This window comes from Myotis myotis, unplaced genomic scaffold (genome assembly GCF_014108235.1).
Source record: "Myotis myotis isolate mMyoMyo1 unplaced genomic scaffold, mMyoMyo1.p scaffold_m19_p_18, whole genome shotgun sequence".
Taxonomy (NCBI): domain Eukaryota; kingdom Metazoa; phylum Chordata; class Mammalia; order Chiroptera; family Vespertilionidae; genus Myotis; species Myotis myotis.
In genome coordinates, this window is record NW_023416322.1 from 24,942,234 (window position 1) to 24,961,570 (window position 19,337).

General features: G+C 43.6%; 1 pseudogene; it reads right to left on the reverse strand.

Moving 5' to 3' along the window:
* Positions 1–18,021: 18,021 nt before the first annotated feature.
* LOC118673204 lies at positions 18,022–18,857 on the reverse strand (annotated as a pseudogene).
* Positions 18,858–19,337: the final 480 nt, after the last annotated feature.

The window sequence follows — 19,337 nt, forward strand, 5'->3', positions numbered from 1 at the left end:
GAGACCAGACTGCAGCTTAGGCCCAAGGGGAGTGGGCCTAAGCTGTCAGTAGGACATCCCCTGAGGGCTCCCAGACTGTGAGAGGGGGCAGGCTGGGCTGAGGGACCCCTCCACCCCCAGTGCATACGTTTTTGTGCACCGGGCCTCTAGTGCTTATATAATGAAATTCTAACCAAACTCTGGACACCAGAACTTGGGTCTATTTTCCAAGTTGGCAATGTTCTCCGTATTGTCACTTGTGGTATGGGAGGAGGGCAATGCACAGTGACTTCATCAGGCGAAGATATAACAAATTTTAGAGTTCGGAACCCTCTCAGACCTCACCCTATCCATGTCTTCCTTTGGTTGCTCCAATTTGTATCCTTTTGCTATAATAATACTTTAATCATAAAAACAGTGGTTTTCTGAGTTCTGTGAATTGTTCTGGTGAATTATTAAACCATAGGGAATAGTGGGAATCCCCAAATTTGTCAACAGTGGTTAGAAGTGAGGGCAGCCTAGGGACGTCTGCACTTTGAGTTGATGTCTGAAATGAGAGCAGTTTTGTGAAGGACTATGTCTTCACTTAAGAAATTTGGCCCAATTCCATGGAATTGATGTCAGAAGTCAGTCTATGTTGCTAGTATTTTTCTGCTCGTATGCTTCTTTAGTCTTCATAGATAAATTGATGGACAATTGAGGCAAAGTCAGGCACTGCTATCTTTCTACCATTTATACTAAGAAGTTCAGCCTTGGTATTTTTGATTTAATCCTTTATCTTTTCTAGAACTATCCTCTAGTCCCAAATTCTCATCCCTCCTTCCCTCCTTTAAACAACACACAAGTAAAGACAGCGATACTCAAACCTAAACAAAGCTTCTTGGGCACTGGAAAGAAGAGAGGTGGGGAGAAGGAGCCTTGAGCTCCCCCTAGAGGTTAGCAAGGACATTCCCATAAATTAGGTTTTATATTATAAAGAGACTTTTGCTTTCTTACACAATTAGATAATTTCTTAGAAGATAATTCACAACTTTGAGGAGCATTAAAGTAAGCAATAAACTGAAAATAAAGCACATGAGCTAAAAAGGGTATGAAGACACGCTTTCGGGTACAGCCATTCTTTCTGAGCCTTGTTGCAAGCATTCTGGTATGGACATGAGTGTCCAGGTCCAAGGGATCTTTTCTTTTTTTAAAATATTTATTGATAAAAGTATTACATATATACCCTTATACCCCAATGCCCCCTCCCAACCTCCTCCCTAACGGATCTTGATTAGCAACTTCAGTCAGACATGACCACATGGGTTGCTTGAAAAAGAGAAAAACTATTCTTACCATCTTTCCCAAACTGCTCCTCAGCCCAACTAATCTGAATCTCTGGAGGTGGGACTTAGGCATTAGTATTTAAAAAACACACCACACAATCAGAGCTTCAAATATCTGATCTAATCAGATTTATATGAAATATATCAAGAGATCCATAATTACTCTGTTAGGATCTTAGGCCAGCATTCCACCAATGTAATTATTAACAATTGGCCTTTTCATCTTTTAAAATAGAATTCAGGAAAAGTTTTATCTATTTCTTCTCTTCCTCTGTACTTCCCTTACTTTCCATTTTCTTTTTCTGTCATAAGAGCCCAGGACTGGCAATATCACAAAAAGGGGACGAGTCTGTACTTTGGCAGAGATACCTCTATAAACAAAGTATCTGATCTTGTTAGCCAACTGAAACCTGCCTGAAAACTCAAGAGCCACACAATAACAGGGCACTTACCTTATTCTCTGCCTTCTAGAAAGGACTTCAGTAAAGGACAGGTTCCTATGATTCTTTTCAGGAAAACCAGGTTGCCATTATGGGGTAGGCTTCAGTCCTTATAATGTCAATTGAACAGGATAGAGCCTTAGGAGCTCAAGGCTTGACTTCTTCCAAGTAATACAACTGTAATAACAACAAAAATGGAAAAAAATAACCATAAGAGCTAATATCAATTGATGATTTCCTATGTCTCAGGCACTTCGCTGTATCCTTTACATATCCTTTTTCTTTTTAAGCCTCAGAATAAGTGTATGGGGTAGAGTTGGTTATCATCTCCATTGTACATGTAAGAAAAATAAAGCTTAAATTAAGTGATTAATGCAAGGTCACACACCTGCAAGGGCTGGTACTGGGACTCAAGCCTAGGTCTTTTTCACCAACTTCCCACTTAGACCATGTGGGGGGGCCACCTGGATCAGCCCTTCCCACATGTGTACCGTCTCCGTTCATTTGACACACAGGTATTGAACTCCTACTTGTCAGGCACTCTCACAGAAAATGAAGGGCCAATAATGAACACTTCTGTCTGCCCTCACTGAGTGCACAGATTAATTCCATCTCTTTCCACTTCATTCTGTAACACAATTCCTCTTCCAATCGCTTTGGTGGGCAAATAACGGTAAGTGGAGACTCAGATGCCTATATGGAATCTGCACTTAACTTAAATGGTGTGACATGTGCCTGGTGAATGCAGAATTCTGGGAGCAAAGCTGCTTGTATTTTGACCAAGACCTAGTATTTGCCATTTGAAACACCCAGTGGCTCCAAAAAGTCTATGGACCCACTTTGTGCCTTCCTCCTCAAGGGCTTCCAAAACCTGAGTGTGTCTGGGGATCACCTGGAGAGTTTGTGAAAACAGACTGCTTGGCCCCCAACCTCAGAGTTTCTGACTCAGTGAGTCTTAGGCGGAGCATCAGAATTTGCATTCCTACAAAGTTCCCTGGAGATGTACATGATGCTGGCATAGGGATCACACACTGAAAACTCTTGTTAAATCGTTTATGCATAACTTTGGCTTTCCTAGTTATGTTATGGAATAATTAATTCTTTCTGGTGGAATCCCTAATGAATTTAGTCCCTTAACAGACATTTGATCTTACTAGTAAAAGTTCAGCTCTCACTCTACATCTTTCCCTTCCATCCTGCAAAAAATATTTATTGAGATTTGTGTTAAGAAACTGGAGATACTGAAGTGAGTAAAACCCTATGGCTGAAAGTTTTGTGTATATATAAGACAAAAATTTCTCTTAACCCAGTGATGGCGAACCTTTTGAGCTCAGCGTGTCAGCATTTTGAAAAACCCTAACTTAACTCTGGTGCCGTGTCACATATAGAAATTTTTTGGTATTTGCAACCATAGTAAAATGAAGATTTATATTTTTGATATTTATTTTATATATTTAAATGCCATTTAACAAAGAAAAATCAACCAAAAAAATGAGTTCGCGTGTCACCTCTGACATGCGTGTCATAGGTTTGCCATCACTGTCGTAACCTCTATCTCCCTATTAAATTTCAGTATACTCATTAAAATTTTTAAATGTCTCTCTAATGTTGAAAATTTCTTTCAAGATTCACTAAGCTAAATAAAAAATTAGACTTAAAATTTATGTTTTATTAATGTGCTAAAATGATCAAAATTAGTTAAATCCTTTAAAAGTTTTTTATAAAACAAAGAAATAAATACTAATTAGGAAAATTGAAATAGAAATCTCAGTTTAGTTTTTAGATGCTGTATATATGGAATAGTTAGATATTGAATGGCTTACCAGCTGTATTGATGAACAGGGAATTGCCATATATGGATTATCAATTTTTAAATGCTCAGAATACAATTAAGGATACTTGGCATGAAAAAAAACAACACATGACAATGAGATGATTTAATGATTTAGGAGTTTCAGGATCATATAATGCCTATGTGTCATCAGTATGACCTCGGCTATCACTGCCACAACCACCCAAGTGTACTGAGTACTTACCATGTGTCAAGTACTGTGTTTTAGTGCTCATTATGCCTTATCTCTTACTCCTCGCAAAAATCGGTGAAGCAGGTACTGTTATTATCTCCATTTTACTAAGGCTTAGAAAGATCTAGCCCTAAGCGTTAGTTCTGAGTGTTGGTGTTATTGCTACGGGCAGGAAGCTCTAGCATCCAGGTGCATAAGCTTTGACTTGGGGGAAGGGGTGTATTGTGAAATGAGTGGGTGGATTCAGGCTACTTCCCAGCAGTCACGAGTGCTCTGCCCAAGTCCTCCCACTAACTTTAGAACCCAGCTGAGCTTTGCCCTTTTCTTGTGTCCTCCCACCCTTGGTGTGCAGGATGTGGCTTTGCTATAAGAGTGACATCACAAGGAATGGGACATGTAGTCCATCTAAAGATACCAAGAGTATAGTTTTCCCTTGGTGGGCCATTTTGGAAAAATTGAATAGAAAATTTTACCTTTGGCTATTTCCCTCAACTTTGCATTTTGATAATCTGAAGGACGCCCTCAGAAAATAACTCAGACCTTTTTCTTGATATCTAGATCAACTCTTTAGCACTCTTAAGTCCTTTTGATATTTCAAAATGTATCTCAATTTTGATGGGTCCAAAACTGAATTTATTATCTTTCGGTCCTAAACAAACATGTGCCAAACCCTCTCGTGTCCCCCACCTTGAAGAGTGGCCCTGTCATGCACACAGTTGTCTAAGTCAAACTCATCCTTCCCTCTGACTCCCTCCCTATCCCTCACCCACCTAATTAATCAAGTCTTGTTAGCTCTGCTTCTTAAAAGATCATCCACTCTTCCCCCAACTCACCCACTGCAGTTACCTTTCTTGCCTTCTTTCCTTCTTGTTTGCTAGTCTTTCATCTTTTATTCTTGTCCTCAAAGTGATCCTTCTATCACTTATATTATTATGTCACATTCTCACTTAACACCCTCTCACAGGTTTTTATTGCTATCAGCATAAGCTCCAAATTTCATAAGACTGGCCCCTACTACCTGCCTCTCCTGTCTGTCTCGAACCACTTACACTCATCAGGATGAATTTGTTTTTGGTGCCTTGAAGGGTCACACGCTCTGTCCCATCTGGGCCTTTTTTATGCTGTTCTATCTGAACCGCTCTCCATTCAATTCCAACTCATATTTCTGACATTGGCTTACATATTCCTTTCTTCAGGAAATTTTCTAATATTCTACGTCAAGGAAGGTAGGATGTTATACGTGTCTCGAATTCCTCTAACATAACACTAGTTCACGTTATTATAAATTCTTGTTTAATAGTTTATCTTGTCTGCTGGCCTGGAAGCTCAGAGATGGGAGAGACCACATCTGGTTGTTCATAAATATCACAGGGCTTGGCACATGGGGGAGGGGGGCAAAATAAATAGTGATTTAATTAATGAATTCAATGAACAACTTAAGTTGGGGCAAGTATTGTATCATCTTGTACCTTCCTAAGTCACTGAAAACATGTACACAGCATTTTTATCTCTACTATCCTTTCCTTTTCTTATTGATTAAAAAAAAATTCCATATGGTGTTAGAGATGCCTGAAATCTTGGTTTATCCCTAGGTAAAACTGAAATGGAGAAAGATGAATTCAGTGGTCCCTAATTTCAGGTGGCTGAGGTTCAGATTTTTCTGTCCTGTGTTCTCATTCATGAATACATATATCATGAATGGAGAACTGAGAATCTTGGTAGGCCCATTTCCCCCCTAGAATTTGCAATTTTTCCTATTAAGCTTTTTAAAATTTCATTAGCCTGGCTGGCGTAGCTTAATGGTTGAGCGTTGACCCATGAACCAGGAGGTCACAGTTCGATTCCAGGTCAGGGCACATGCCCGGGTTTCGGGCAAGATTCCCAGTGGAGGAGTGGGTCGGAGGAAGCCAATTAATGGTTCTCTCTCATCATTGATATTTCTATCTTTCTCTTCCTCTCCTTCTCCCTTCCTCTCTGAAATCAATAAAAATATATTAAGAAAATAAAAATCTCATTAAAATGTACCTCAGCTGTGTCCTTTCCCTCCCTTCTCCTCCAGAACATACCCTATGTTCTGCTTCATCATGAAGACACTGAATCACATGTTTGGAAGAAACCTCAGAGGATATCTAATCTACCTTACCATGTATGTTTAACTCCTCCTTTTTGTTTTCATGCTAAGTGGTATCCAGCACCTGTGGCAAAGACACTCAGTGGCCAGGAAACAGTCCATACAGATGGGACTCATTGGTCCGAAGGCCTTGTGGAAAGTGTGCCCACCCCTGGGAGGGATGAGCTATTGGGCCTTGTTGCCAATGTAAATTTAGAGGGTTTATCCATCTTATTTTGAGACCAGGTTTGGTAGTGGATAAAAGCAGGTAACATTTAAGGTATTAGGGTCCTAGGAGAAGGAGGCCCTATAGAAATAGAAAAAAAGGGGAGAAACCAAGATGGCAGCATAGGTAAACACTGGAGTTTGCTGCCTCGAACAACCACTTCAAAAATACAAATAAAAGATGAACAGACATCATCCAGAACCACAGGAAGGCTGGCTGAGTGGAAATTCTACAACTAGAAGGAAAGAGAAAAGCATACCGAGACTCAGAGGAGGCTCAGTGCGGAAGTAAAATACTAAGGTACAGAGGTGCACACGGAGCAGGCTGGCGGCTGAAGGCACGGTTGCCGTTTTCAATCGGGAGGGAGTCTCAGGCTCTGAGCTCCAGTTCCGGGCGAGTCTCTGGGGACCCAGACTCATACGGGAGAAGCGGGACTGTCTGGCATCGGTCGGAACTCGAGGGCAGCTTTCTCTTGGAGGGGCTTGCAGCGATTACCGGGACATTGAGAAGCAGAGCCTCTGACAGCAGCCATAACTGCTAGCCCCGCCCTGTTGATCCCGTGGGACCTGCCCTGCCCAAGCCCTGCAGGGAGGCTTTTGCTGGATAGTCTAAGGCAGAGGCTAGATTAGCACCTCCCTAGAGATCCAGGAGCCAATGTACCCAGAGGTCAGAGTGGGACCATCCAGTTTGCAGCTCCATGGAACCATAAAGGACACACTCAGGGGGCAGACTCAGTGAGCACCAAAGCCCCATTGAAGCAAGTCTTGCCCCAGAGGGGTGTCTCCAGCACAGAAGTTCTCCCACTGCAGACACAGCTGATTCTCACAGCCAACTGGCCTGGAGGTCAATTCCTCTCAGTGATATCTACAACAATCAAGGCTTAACTACAAGACTGTGCACAAAGACCACAAGGGGGTGCACCAAGAGTGTCCTCTTCAGGTAATTGGGGAGGCTGAACCACTGGGCCCTAGTGGACACTTAGCACAGAAAACCACTTCATCAACACAGGGAAGCATAAAGAATGCGGAGACAAAGAAACAGGTCACAAATGACAGAAATGGAGGAAAGCAAACTACTGGATATAGAGTTCAAAACCACACTTTTAAGGTTTTTCAAGAATTTTCTAGAAACTGCTGATAAACTTAATGAGACCTACAAGAAATCTAATGAGACCCTCGAGGTTGTGATAAAGGACCAACTAGAAATTAAGCATACACTGACTGAAATAAAGAATAATATACAGACTCCCAACAGCAGACTAGAGGATCGCAAGAATCAAGTCAACGATTTGAAATACAAAGAAGCAAGAAACACCCAACCAGAAAAGCAAAATGAAAAAAGAATCCAAAAATATGAAGATAGTGTAAGGAGCCTCTGGGACAGCTTCAAGCGTACCAACATCCGAATTATAGGGGTGCCAGAAGAAGAGAGAGAACAAGATATTGAAAACCTATTTGAAGAAATAATGACAGAAAACTTCCCCTACCTGGTGAAAGAAATAGACTTATAAGTCCAGAAAGCGCAGAGAACCCCAAACAAAAGGAATCCAAAGAGGACCACACCAAGACACATTATAATTAAAATGCCAAGAGCAAAAGACAAAGAGAGAACCTTAAAAGGAGCAAGAGAAAGAAACTCAGTTACCTACAAGGGAGTACCCATACAACTGTCAGCTGATTTCTCAACAGAAACTTTGCAGGCCAGAAGGGAGTGACAAGAAGTATTCAAAGTGATGAATGCCAGGAACCTACAACCAAGATTACTTTATCCAGTAAAGCCATCATTCAGAATTGAAGGTCAGATAAAGAGCTTCACAGATAAGAAAAAGCTAAAGGAGTTCATCACCACCAAACCAGTATTATATGAAATGCTGAAAGGTATCCTTTAAGAGGAGGAAGAAGAAGAAAAAGGTAAAGATACAAATTATGAACAACAAATACACATCTATCAACAAGTAAATCTGAAAATCAATTGAATAATCTGATGAACAGAATGAACTGGTGATTATAATAGAATCAGGGGCATAGAAAGGGAGTGGACTGATTATTCTGGGGGAGGAAAGGGGTGAGGGCGATGCGGGAAGAGACTGGACAAAAATCATGCACCTATGGATGAGGACAGTGGGTGGGGAGTGAGGGAGGAGGATGGGGTGGGAACTGGGTGGAGGGGAGTTATGGGGGGAAAAAAAGAGGAACAAATGTAATAATCTGAACAATAAAAATTTAAAAAAAAAAATAGAAAAAAGGGTAGAGAAATGGAGATGAGTCACTTTCAGGAAAGTGGAGCTACCTCCAAGTCCACCACATTCTTGTCTTAGACTTAGGAATGCTTGAAAAGAGAGAGGATGCATGGACAACAGAAGACCCAGAGAGATTAACACTGATAAGTGGTACTGGTGGTGGTGTGTGTATATAGGGGATGGAGAAAGCAGGACGGAATATAGGTTGCAAAGTTATATTATTATTTTTATTATTAATAATTATTATTAGTAGTACTATTTGCACATCTGTTATCACAAGTGGCAATTATGTTCTAAGGGGGATAAAAGACTTTTTCAACTAATATTTTGATATATGTATTTGTGAATGGATTAAAATATTTCATGTTCACACCATTGCTAAATATATTCAGCACACTTATATTTGTTTTTTCTTAAGAAATTCTTGTTAGAATGTTGTTATTTGGTTTGTAATAATTTGAACATTCTGAATAATAAGGAAATCCAGGGAATTCAGAATAATCCCTGCAAAAACAAATTCTCTTCATGAGAAATTAAATAGTATAAACATATAATTTATATATATAAAAGCCTAAGCAACTGTTCGACTGTTGAACTGGTAACTATGACACACACTGACCACCAGGGGGCAGAAGCTCAACACAGGAGCTGCTCCCTGGTGGTCAATGTGCTCCCACAGCAGGAGTGCCACTCAGTTGACCAACAGGCACCAGATGCTGGGCTCATGGCTAGCGAATGCAGCTGTGGAGAGCCTCTGCCGCGGACACTCCCCCTGCATGCCCCTCCCCCATCTGGACCAGGACCGGCATTGGGATTGCCTGGGCATGAGCCCGTGGCCACTTCTCGGTCATGGGCCTGCTGGTAGCACCCTAGGATGGGCGCACAGAGATGCAGTGGAGCAGCAGCGAGCCTACCCAGTGGTGGTGACGGCAGGCGCAGTGGGGCTGGGAGCAGCATGGCGTCTGACCCGAGCTCGGGTGCCTCCCTGGCTGCCTGCCACTTTGGGCACTACTACATCCCTTGGAGGATATAGGACTGCCAGTTTCGGCCAATCCCTGCAGGCCAGGCCGAGGCACCCAACCAGTGCATGAATCCATGCACCGGGCCTCTAGTAAATAATAAAAATGCTATCATCAACACAGATGGTTTCTGTCCCTAATGTCAGATGAGAGCCCTTATTGATCACTTAGTCCAGTGGCTTTAAGACTTTTTTTAAGAGAGCTGATTTCTATATTTTTTTTCTTTTTAAAAAGAAATGTCATTGAAAACCATATAGAAAGTAGCTCAAAGCAAAAGCTGTTTTGGTTGATGTTGGGGTGGGACCCTTTAAGTTCTGCCCACTTGTTTCTTTTTCCCCTCCTCTGTAGGAACTGAGAGCCCTTTGGAATTTAGTTTGAAAACTACAAATCTAATATGACCCATCATCGTACAAAGAAAGTTAAGATCATGTCTTTTTTTTTTTTTTAAATATATTTTATTGATTTTTTACAGAGAGGAAGGGAGAGAGGTAGAGAGCCAGAAACATCGACGAGAGAGAAACATCGATCAGCTGCCTCCTGCACATTCCCTACTGGAGATGTGCCCGCAACCAAGGTACATGCCCTTGACCGGAATCGAACCCGGGACCTTTCAGTCCGCAGGCCGACGCTCCATCCACTGAGCCAAACCGGTTACGGCAAGATCATGTCTTATTTGTCTTACTGTATCAGATGCTCCTTTAAAATAGAATAGGCAAGGAAAGAGCCAATTACACAGGAACAGAACTAAGGAGTAACACATTCTAGAAGCATGTATGCCTTATAAACAGCACATGCACACGCACACGCACACGCACACACACACACACCCACACACACACACACAGAGTGATATAGACATCCCAGTACAAAGATATTCAGAGCATGCTATGTTATATAGTACACAGTAATGCGTGTATTGTGTGCACGTGCCCAAGCGTCACCTGGGCCACTGAGGTCACTGTGACCCTTATGGACAGTTTCACATGCTCCTTAAAATTTTCATCAATTTCAGGGCTTATGTTTTCACACTGACCTCTGGCTCAAAGCTGTTGCTTCAGTGATATTAGCTAGGCTTCTGAGCTGCTGTCTAGCTGATCTGTCCCTCCCACCTACCATGTCATGATAGATATGGGACTCAGCCAAAACAGAACAAATAATCCACGTTCTTTGGAATGTACTTATTTGATTCTAGTATTGTAACTCCTGAAATGACAGACTTCATTTTATTCTGCCAAATGTATTCTTTTTATAGTTTGGGCTTATAATTTGAATGTTTAATATTTATTTCTGAACTAGAGGCCTGGTGCACAAATTCATGCATGGGTGGGGTCCCTTGGCCTGGCTAGAGATTGAAGTCTATTGGGGGGCTGGCCAGCTGAGGGGGAGACCATGGGAGGTTGGCCTGCCAGTCCCCCGATTGGGGCCAATGGGGGTACTGTTTGGGTGGGGAGGAGGAGAGGGCGGAAGGGGCCAGGGGAGATTGGCTGGCCAGGGGGAAGGGCCACAGGAGGTTCACTGGCTGGGGGGAAGGACCACGGGAGGTTGGCTGTGGGAGTGCACTGACCACCATGGGGAAGCTCCTACTTTGAGCATCTGCCCCCTGGTGGTCAGTGCGCATCATAGGAACTGGTCAACTGGTCGTTCGGCCGTTTGGTCGTAATGGTTGCTTAGGCTCTTATATATAGATAAATGAAATATTTATTAAGATCAGGGCAAGAAGAAAAGGCTTTGACAGGGTGGGCCCAAAGATTAGTGCACTGATATAGTTTTGAAATTGAAAGTGATCACTCCCAGTTCTGGAAAACTTCTCCTAATGACTAATCAGGACAAACTTTACGCAGTCTACTAAGGAGAGAGTGGTGATTAGAATTGTTGTGGTATGACAGGGGACCAACCTGAGGGCAGAGACATAAAAGAGGGGACTGTGAAATAGTCTTAGCACACACCAGGCGAGGAGTGAAGACAGGGATACAGAAAGCAAGGGCTGGTAGATCCTGGGGCATGGGATCAAAGGAGGAGAGGGGCGGAGATGCCACTGCCTCATATGAGCTGGTGAGTGAGGTGTGAGAAGGCAGTGGGAGAGGATGACAGAAGGAGGCTGGTGATAGCAAAGGGGAAGTCATAGGAAATGGTTAGGATTTTTATCTTTGACTTTTCATGTTCTCTTCTGGGAATGGCTAGATGCCTTTTATTTTCAGACTTGCCAAAATTAGAGAGGAATATTAGCTTCTACTGCTGTTGTGACAAATTAAGCCACAAACTTAGTGGCTTAAAGCCACACAGATTGGTTACAGTTCTGTAGGTCAGACATCTGCCATGTATCTCACTAGGCTAAATTCAAGGTGTCATCAGGACAGTGGTCCTTCTGGAGAGTCTAGGAGAGAATCCATTTCCTTGTCTTTTCCAGCTTCTCTTGGCTGCCCACATTCCTTGGCTCTTGGCCCCTTCCTCCATCTTCAAAGCTAGCAATACTGCATCTCTCTTTGACCTTTTTTCCATAGTCACATCTCCTCTTGGAAAGGTCCTCTGCTCTCAAGGACACTTGTGGTTAAATTGGGCCTACCGGGATAACCCATTATAATCTTCCGAAGTCCTTAACTTCATCACACTAGCAAAAGCTTTTCCCACGTAAGTTAACATTCTCACAGGCCATTTTTCTGCCTATCCAGGAAAATTCCTTCTCTGGGGTACTCTAGTCCCTCCAAGCAAAATGAAATGAGGACACTAATACTAGGCAAAATAATTCTATCCTCTATTTCCCAGGAAATTCACTGTTAAGCAACATCTATGTTTCTTCTGCCCTGTCTAAAGATGGGGGTCTAAATGTCTGAATGTCCAGGGATCCAGGACTGGCTGAGTTTCTTGGTGTTTGGAGGGTGGATTACAAAGCAGGAGCATAACCAGATTATTCCAAAAACAGACTGAGTGCTCTTACCACTCTCTCATCATTGATGTTTCTTAATTTAAAAAATATATTTTATTGATTTTTTGCAGAGAGGGAGAGGGATAGAGAATTAGAAACATGGATGAGAGAGAAACATCGATCAGCTGCCTCCTGCACACTCCCTACTGGGGATGTGCCCGCAACCAAGGTACATGCCCTTTACCAAAATCGAACCTGGGACCCCTGAGTCCGCAGGCGGACGCTCTATCCACTGAGCCAAACCGGTTAGGGCTCATCATTGATGTTTCTATCTCTCTTCCCATCTCCTTTCCCCTCTGAAATCAATAAAAAAATATGTATATATATAAAAACTCCATCCCAGGTGGTTTTGTACAGTGACCTGCTATGCAGGTTTGTAGCCCAGGAGCAATAGGCTAAACCAGTGGTCAGCAAACTGCGGCTCGGGAGCCACATGCGGCTCTTTGGCCCCTCGAGTGTGGCTCTTCCACAAAATACCACATGCGGGTGCGCACGTACAGTGCGATTGAAACTATTGTTCTATGCCTCTTGCCCCAAGGCTTAGATTCCAGGTCCTTTCCTCCTAATCCAGGACACTATGGGATCCTAGTTACGATATAAAAATCTGCTTACTATGCAATCACAAATTGGTTACAGTTCTGTAGGTCAGAATTAGGGGAAGTAACTGAGATGCAAGTTCCTGGGCAGAGGAAATTGCTCTTGGGCACAGAGGGCTATGAGGATGGGCTGGGAAGGAGAGTGTGAGACAAGTCATTGCAGAACAAGGTAAACTGGGTCAATAGAAAAAGTTCCATGGCTAGGCCCTGAGTGGTGGTGTATGGGGGGAGTGGACCTGGGATGGGGGTGTTGTAGGCGGTGGGAACAACACTGGGTGTTAGACTGATGGGGTCAGATAGGACCTGGGTTCAGCAACCTCAGTACAGTGGGGCCTTGGCTTACGAGTTTAATTCGTTCCGTGACGGAGCTCGTAACTCAAATTACTCATATGTCAAATCAATTGTGAACGAGTGAGGCACGTGATGCTGGGCTGATGTTGTGGCCTTCACTGTGACGTTCGCTGCACCAACTAGCGGTGGGGTCTCTGAAGCTGGCTCGTAACCCAAATTTTAGCTCGCAACTCAAAGCAAAAAATCGGCCGAGAGACAGCTTGTATCTCGAAAAACTCATTAGTCAGGACACTCGTAAGTCAAGGCCCCACTGTACTTGAGTTCTGGCGAGGAAAGAATTCAGAGCCAAGACTCAAACTATAAGAGAACTTATTGCCCTAACTGGTTTGGCTCAGTGGATAGAGTGTCGGCCTGCGGACTGAAGAGTCCCAGGTTCGATTCCAGTCAAGGGCATGTAGCTTGGTTGCGGGCACATCCCCAGTAGGGGGTGTGCAGGAGGCAGCTTATCGATGTTTCTAACTCTCTATCCTTCTCCCTTCCTCTCTGTAAAAAATCAATAAAATATATTTTAAAAAAGTAATTTGTAGAAGAAATGGGCTTAGGAAACAAGTTATAGAGATAAAGGAAGGGCCCTTGGAGCTTGGGAGTGAGGAAAGTAATGCTAAGTGGAGGAGGGGAAGGGAAAAGGGGTGGGGAATGGAAAGGCGCCAGGATGCTCCCAGGCTGAGAGCACACTGGGTCTGTGCGGGCCCCACCCCTCCATCCTAAGGATTTTAAGGCTGGAGATTTTAGGGGAGGTCCCCAGGAAAGATCTCAACTGAACAATCAACAGCTTTCAGGATGTGTCCTTTCAGGGTTTAGGTCTCCATTGATTGATTGGTCAGTTCCAGGGCAGGGGGGTCATTATTCAATGTAGCTGGTCCTGAGGGCAGCCTTGGTGTCACTTGTCTGGTTTTGCTGCTTTTTTGGGCCTGGAGCTGAAATATAACCGAGGCGTAGAGGTTATCTCTAGAGAGGAAAGGTCAGGGGGTCCAAACCGCATGACCAGCGATATGCTAGGGAAGGAAAGGTCACCCATCCTATGACTGTCCTTTGCCAGGCCCCTGGGGCTTTCTACTCTGCTGATCTTCCGTACCTAACCCATTATCTTTGCTCTGCTATGTCTGTCTAACTGCTTACCACAGGGGCAGCCATATGCCTTCAGGAAGGTTGACTTACAAAAAGAGGGGAGGTGATCAGTGTTCTGCTGTCTCTGGGAGCTGGCTAGTAGGCCTGCAGCCTGCCACTGTCAAATCTGTAATATGTGGGAGAGCTGAGCAGACTGATTCTGAAATGATTGAATGATATGGTGAATTTGAGTAGCCCTTTGTGAGGGGTAGTGGTATGGTTGGTGGATGGTGGATGGGTCCCAATGCAAAAAATTCTTTCTAAACCTCAACTAATGTGATTCTCTGATTCTAAAAGCAGCCGGTAAAAAGCAAGTTAGAATGTAAAGGCCCTCTAACAAGACCTACGCTGGCCACTTGTCCTCTAATTAGTAGGATAGTTGGGGCTGGAACCTAAATGCTTCAGTTTTGGTTTGTGCTCTTGCCTCCTACATATCGCTTGCTTCCGAATATGATTTGGTTGAAACCAGTTTCAGAGTTTAGAGGCTGCACGGGTGGAAAATGTTAATCATCACAGTTTCAGATTCTTGGCTGAGTCCAGCTTTCTAAGTCATTAGTTATAAACATATGTTAATCTTTTGGTCATAATAGCACCTTAACGCAAATACAAATTTTGAGACGTTTTTTTCTCCAAAAATTTTATTTTTGCTTATGGGACTAAATTCTATTGTAGAAAGTAGTTAATAAAGAAAACATATAAAAATGGAATTACATGCAAGATGAAAATAACAGAACATATGGTGGAAACTCTTTAAAATCAAACTCAGTATTAAATCAGAGACGTCAAGTCTGAAACTGCCAACACCAATCAGTAAATGTTGTGAAAAGATGGGGTAAAGCTATGAATATGATCTGAAACTGGTAGCAAATTAGCTTAGTTAAAAGAAGTATGATTTGAAATGTCACTTTCAGTTTTTAAATATAGATAATTTTCTATGAAATTTTATTTGTTTTATAATAAAAGCTTTGCAAGTTTAAAGTAATTAGACTGGTTTTATGCTAAACCAGCTTTACATAATGATTAAAAATAAAGTGTATATTAGCCACATTTTCCATGCAGCTCATTCTGGGTAGAATCATAATAGAGATCTTTTTAAAACCCAGTTCCTAAGAATAAGCTGTTTTACTAAATAGGCTTCTAATAATTTTGCTAGTTCCATTTATATTTTGATGGAATTCTCCAAGAACAAATTTAGTCATTATTTTCTCCCCTCTTACATTGCTTCCTCATCCTCTTGCTTTCTCCCTTCTCTATCACATCTCTCTCCTTCCCGTCTCCCTCTCTTTTTCTCCCTCCTCCTCCTCTCTCTTTCTTCACATCCCACACCTATGCCACTCTTCTTCCCCATTTCCATAATTTTTTCATTGCCCCTCCCTGTCCTTTCTTTCCTTTTACTGGCACAAGTGAATTTAAAGAAATTATATAAATAAACTAGGGTCTTAATGTCTTAAACAAACCACATAGCCTTTTAATTGAAAATATATTATAATTTTTATTAGAGGTGAAAGTGATCTTAGATACAAATTGTAATATATGTCATAATGGCCCTAGTTCTTCTCTAGAACCACAGTCTTTGCCATGTTACTGTGACCTTCCACTGCCTGAAAAGGGGACATATTTTCCCACACTTCGATTTTGTTTTGACATGTGACTTGCTTTGGCCAATAGAATGAGGTTGAGGTGATGGGATAACAATTCCAAGCCTGCGGCCCAAGAGGCCTCAGGTCTTTCTGTTTTGCCATCTTGTACCTGTCTCCATTGCCATCAGAAAACAATGCCCAGACTCCTGTGCTGGCCCCAGAAAGAGAATGAGAGACACATGGAGCCAAAACCACTCAATATAGTCAAGCCTTTGTCAGCTGACCCCCAGCTGACACACGAATTCATGAGCTAAATGTATGTGATTGTTATGTATCATTCATAGTTGGTAGGTGGTGTGTGTTATACAATGCTATTGTAACAATAGGAAGCTGATGATACAATGTCTTCCACTTGGAACATGTGAAGACTGAGGCGCAGAGAATTGTAGGTTACAAATTAGTTAATAAGAGCTCCAGATAGCTGGCCCTACCTTTGTCCAATAAACCATGCCTTGCTGTGAAGTGAATTGGCAAACTCCTAAAACTCAATCTATTTTTGCTTAACTTCAATTAATATCTTCTTATAATTTATTTTTTTTTAATTTGAATCTATCACTTCAGCAATCAGTTGGGTTAACTCGATTATTCAATTTACGATGAAAAGCAGGAAATAGAAGGCAGTATTGTATCATTAAGTCTTGTCAATCCTGCTGTGATGTGTGTGTGTGTGTGTGTGTGTGTGTGAGCTAAGAAATCTTATCATAGCTACTACTAATTATTGTAATTAAATTATAGGCCAGGTATTGTGGTAAGTACTTTTTATTCACTATATCATATGGTTTATACCAGGATTAACAAACTATAGCCTGGGGCCAACTCCTGTCTGCTGCCTGTTTTTGTAAATAAAATTTTATGTAACACAATCATGTTCATTTGTTTATGTACAGTCTGTGCTACTTTTGTGATACAATGGTGGAGTTGAGTAGTTGTGGCAGAGTCTGTAAGGTCTACAAAGTAAAAAATACTTACTATCTGTCCCTTTACCAAAAAAGCTTGCTAATATCTCATCTTATAACAGTTTTCAAGTGTGGTCTGTGGGCCCTGGGGTTCCTTACGAGGTCGGTGAGGTCAAAATTATTTTCATGGCAATACTAAAATATTCTTGCCTTTTTCACTGTGTTGACATTTGCGCTGATGGTGGATGAGCTTGCTGTCACTTTAATATACGTTTAGGTGATGATGCCACACCTTAATAGTCATTAAAAAAACAGTTTTACTTAGGAGTGTGCTGATGAAGCAGCAAAATTAATTGTAGTAAACTTTGACTCATTGAGTGTAGAACTTTATAGGATTGCAGGTGATGAAATGGGAAGGGCGTACAGTGTTTGCACTGCATATTGAAATATGATTGTCTGATGTGCAATCGAGTTGGAAACTGAATGGCTGTTGTTTTTATCAATGGAACACAATTTTTACTTGAAAAAACATTGAAGACTGACAAAGAGCTAGCTGGTCTTTCTGATTTTTTATACTTGAGTGTTTGGCAGACATTTTCTCAAAAATAAGCCAATTGCTTCAAGAAAAACAACTGGCAGTTGTTGGTTTTTTGTTTTTTTTAAGTCACATAAACTTTTATTGGAAACAAACAAGCTGCAGCAAAGTGACACTCAGTGCACGCTGCCCAGTGGGCGAGGTGGGGGTACAGGTGGGCACCAAGAGCGGCCCAAGCCAGGGAGGACGACTGTCAGGCCTGCTTGCTGGGTCTCAGGCCCTTCGGGCTGGAGTGTGCACGCTCAGGGTACAAAATACAAAAATAAACTCTGTGGTCCAGCGGTCCCTGCCTCAGACAGTTCGTTTGGGCAGGGCAGTGGCTATTCCCACCAGGCCCCGTGCTGTCTGTCCAGTCCAGCCACAATGTGGGCAGCAGAGCCTGTGGGATGAGTGGCCGTCCATAGGCTGGAACCAAAGGGCTAGGTGGGCAGCGCTGGGGCTGGAGCTGTGCCAGGGTCTGGCCAGCAGCTGGAGAGGCCCTGGCGCCCCTCAGGCGGGCAAGTCCAGGCACTGGTTGACGCTGGATGACGCTGGGCCTCTGCTTCTCCTCCTCATATACAGATCACCGGGATCTGTCCTCCGTGGGGCTGGTCTCCTCGGATCTGCCCTCATTGCCTCCATCTCTGAGTTCCTCCTCCTCCTCCTCCTCCTCCTCCTCCTCCTCCCCCAGCTCCATGTCCAATTCATTGCCTACCTCCGACGGTGTGTATGTGGATCCACTGATGGAGCGACAGCTGAAGAAAACAATCCGCTTAAGCCGCTTGTTGTAGAAGTAGTAGTAAAGGACCAGAGGCTGCCATCTTCCCCAAAGGGGTCCGAGTCCAAGTCCGGGTTGTAGCTGTAGATGTCACACTCGGCCAGGCAGATGTCCTCATCCACTGCATTCCACAGCTGTGGCTTCAGGGCCTTGAAGTCCTCCCGCACAGCCGAGAACAGACTGCAGTTGACCGCATTCACCACCCAGCTGAGACTGGGCTCCCGGCTGAACTCGGGGCTTCGGGCCGTGCTGAAGTCGAAGTCGGGCGGAAGGACTCGTTGAGCGTGGCGATCAGGTAGAAGAGCATCTTGCAGCTGCACGTGTCGCTGAGGGGGCCCTCATCCTCGCCACCTTGGCTCTTGCTCAGTCTGCTGGGGCTGAGGCCCGAGGTCTGGGGTGGGGACAGGGCCTCCAGCACGTGTGGCTGGCCTTGCTGGCAGAACTGCTTGAACATGTGCTTGTCATCTCCCACCATCTTACAGGAGTAGCTCTCGATCCTGCCAATGATGTGGGCATCTCTAGTCTCCACAGTCAGCTGTGAGTTGATGGCCTCAAAGCTCGAGTTCTCCAACAGCTTCATGTCCTTGGGGAGGGCATCCTGTGCTCCGAGGGGCTCGTGCTGCCTTGCTCGCTGCTCGACATTCTCTCTGGCCGGGCAGAGCCACGCTGGGTCAGGTCGGTTGGCGTCGATGCAAGTGAGAAGGTGGTGCGGGCTCCGGGCAGTGCGGGATCCTCAGGACCCGGCCTCCACTCGGCCCGCACTGTATCCAGGGGAAAAAGCTCTGCGGCGACATCCCGACATCCCGTTACTCCCGGCCCTGCCGGCTGATCGGGGCTGCCACCATGACATAACCTCGCCCTGCACGACGCCCAACTATTGCGATGGTCCTGCCCCAGCTAACGAGCTAGCGACCGACCTCTGCCTCTCCAGGCCGAACAACAAGCGCCCCCCAAGGCCGGGCCAGAGGCCTCTGAATCTGTGTGTGTGTGTGTGTGTGTGTGTGTGTGTGTGTGTGTGTGTGTGTGTGTGTTTTGCCAATGATAACAAAACAAAATTAAACAAAACAAACAAAATAAGTAAAACTCAAGCTTTCAAGTGAAAGTTAGTTT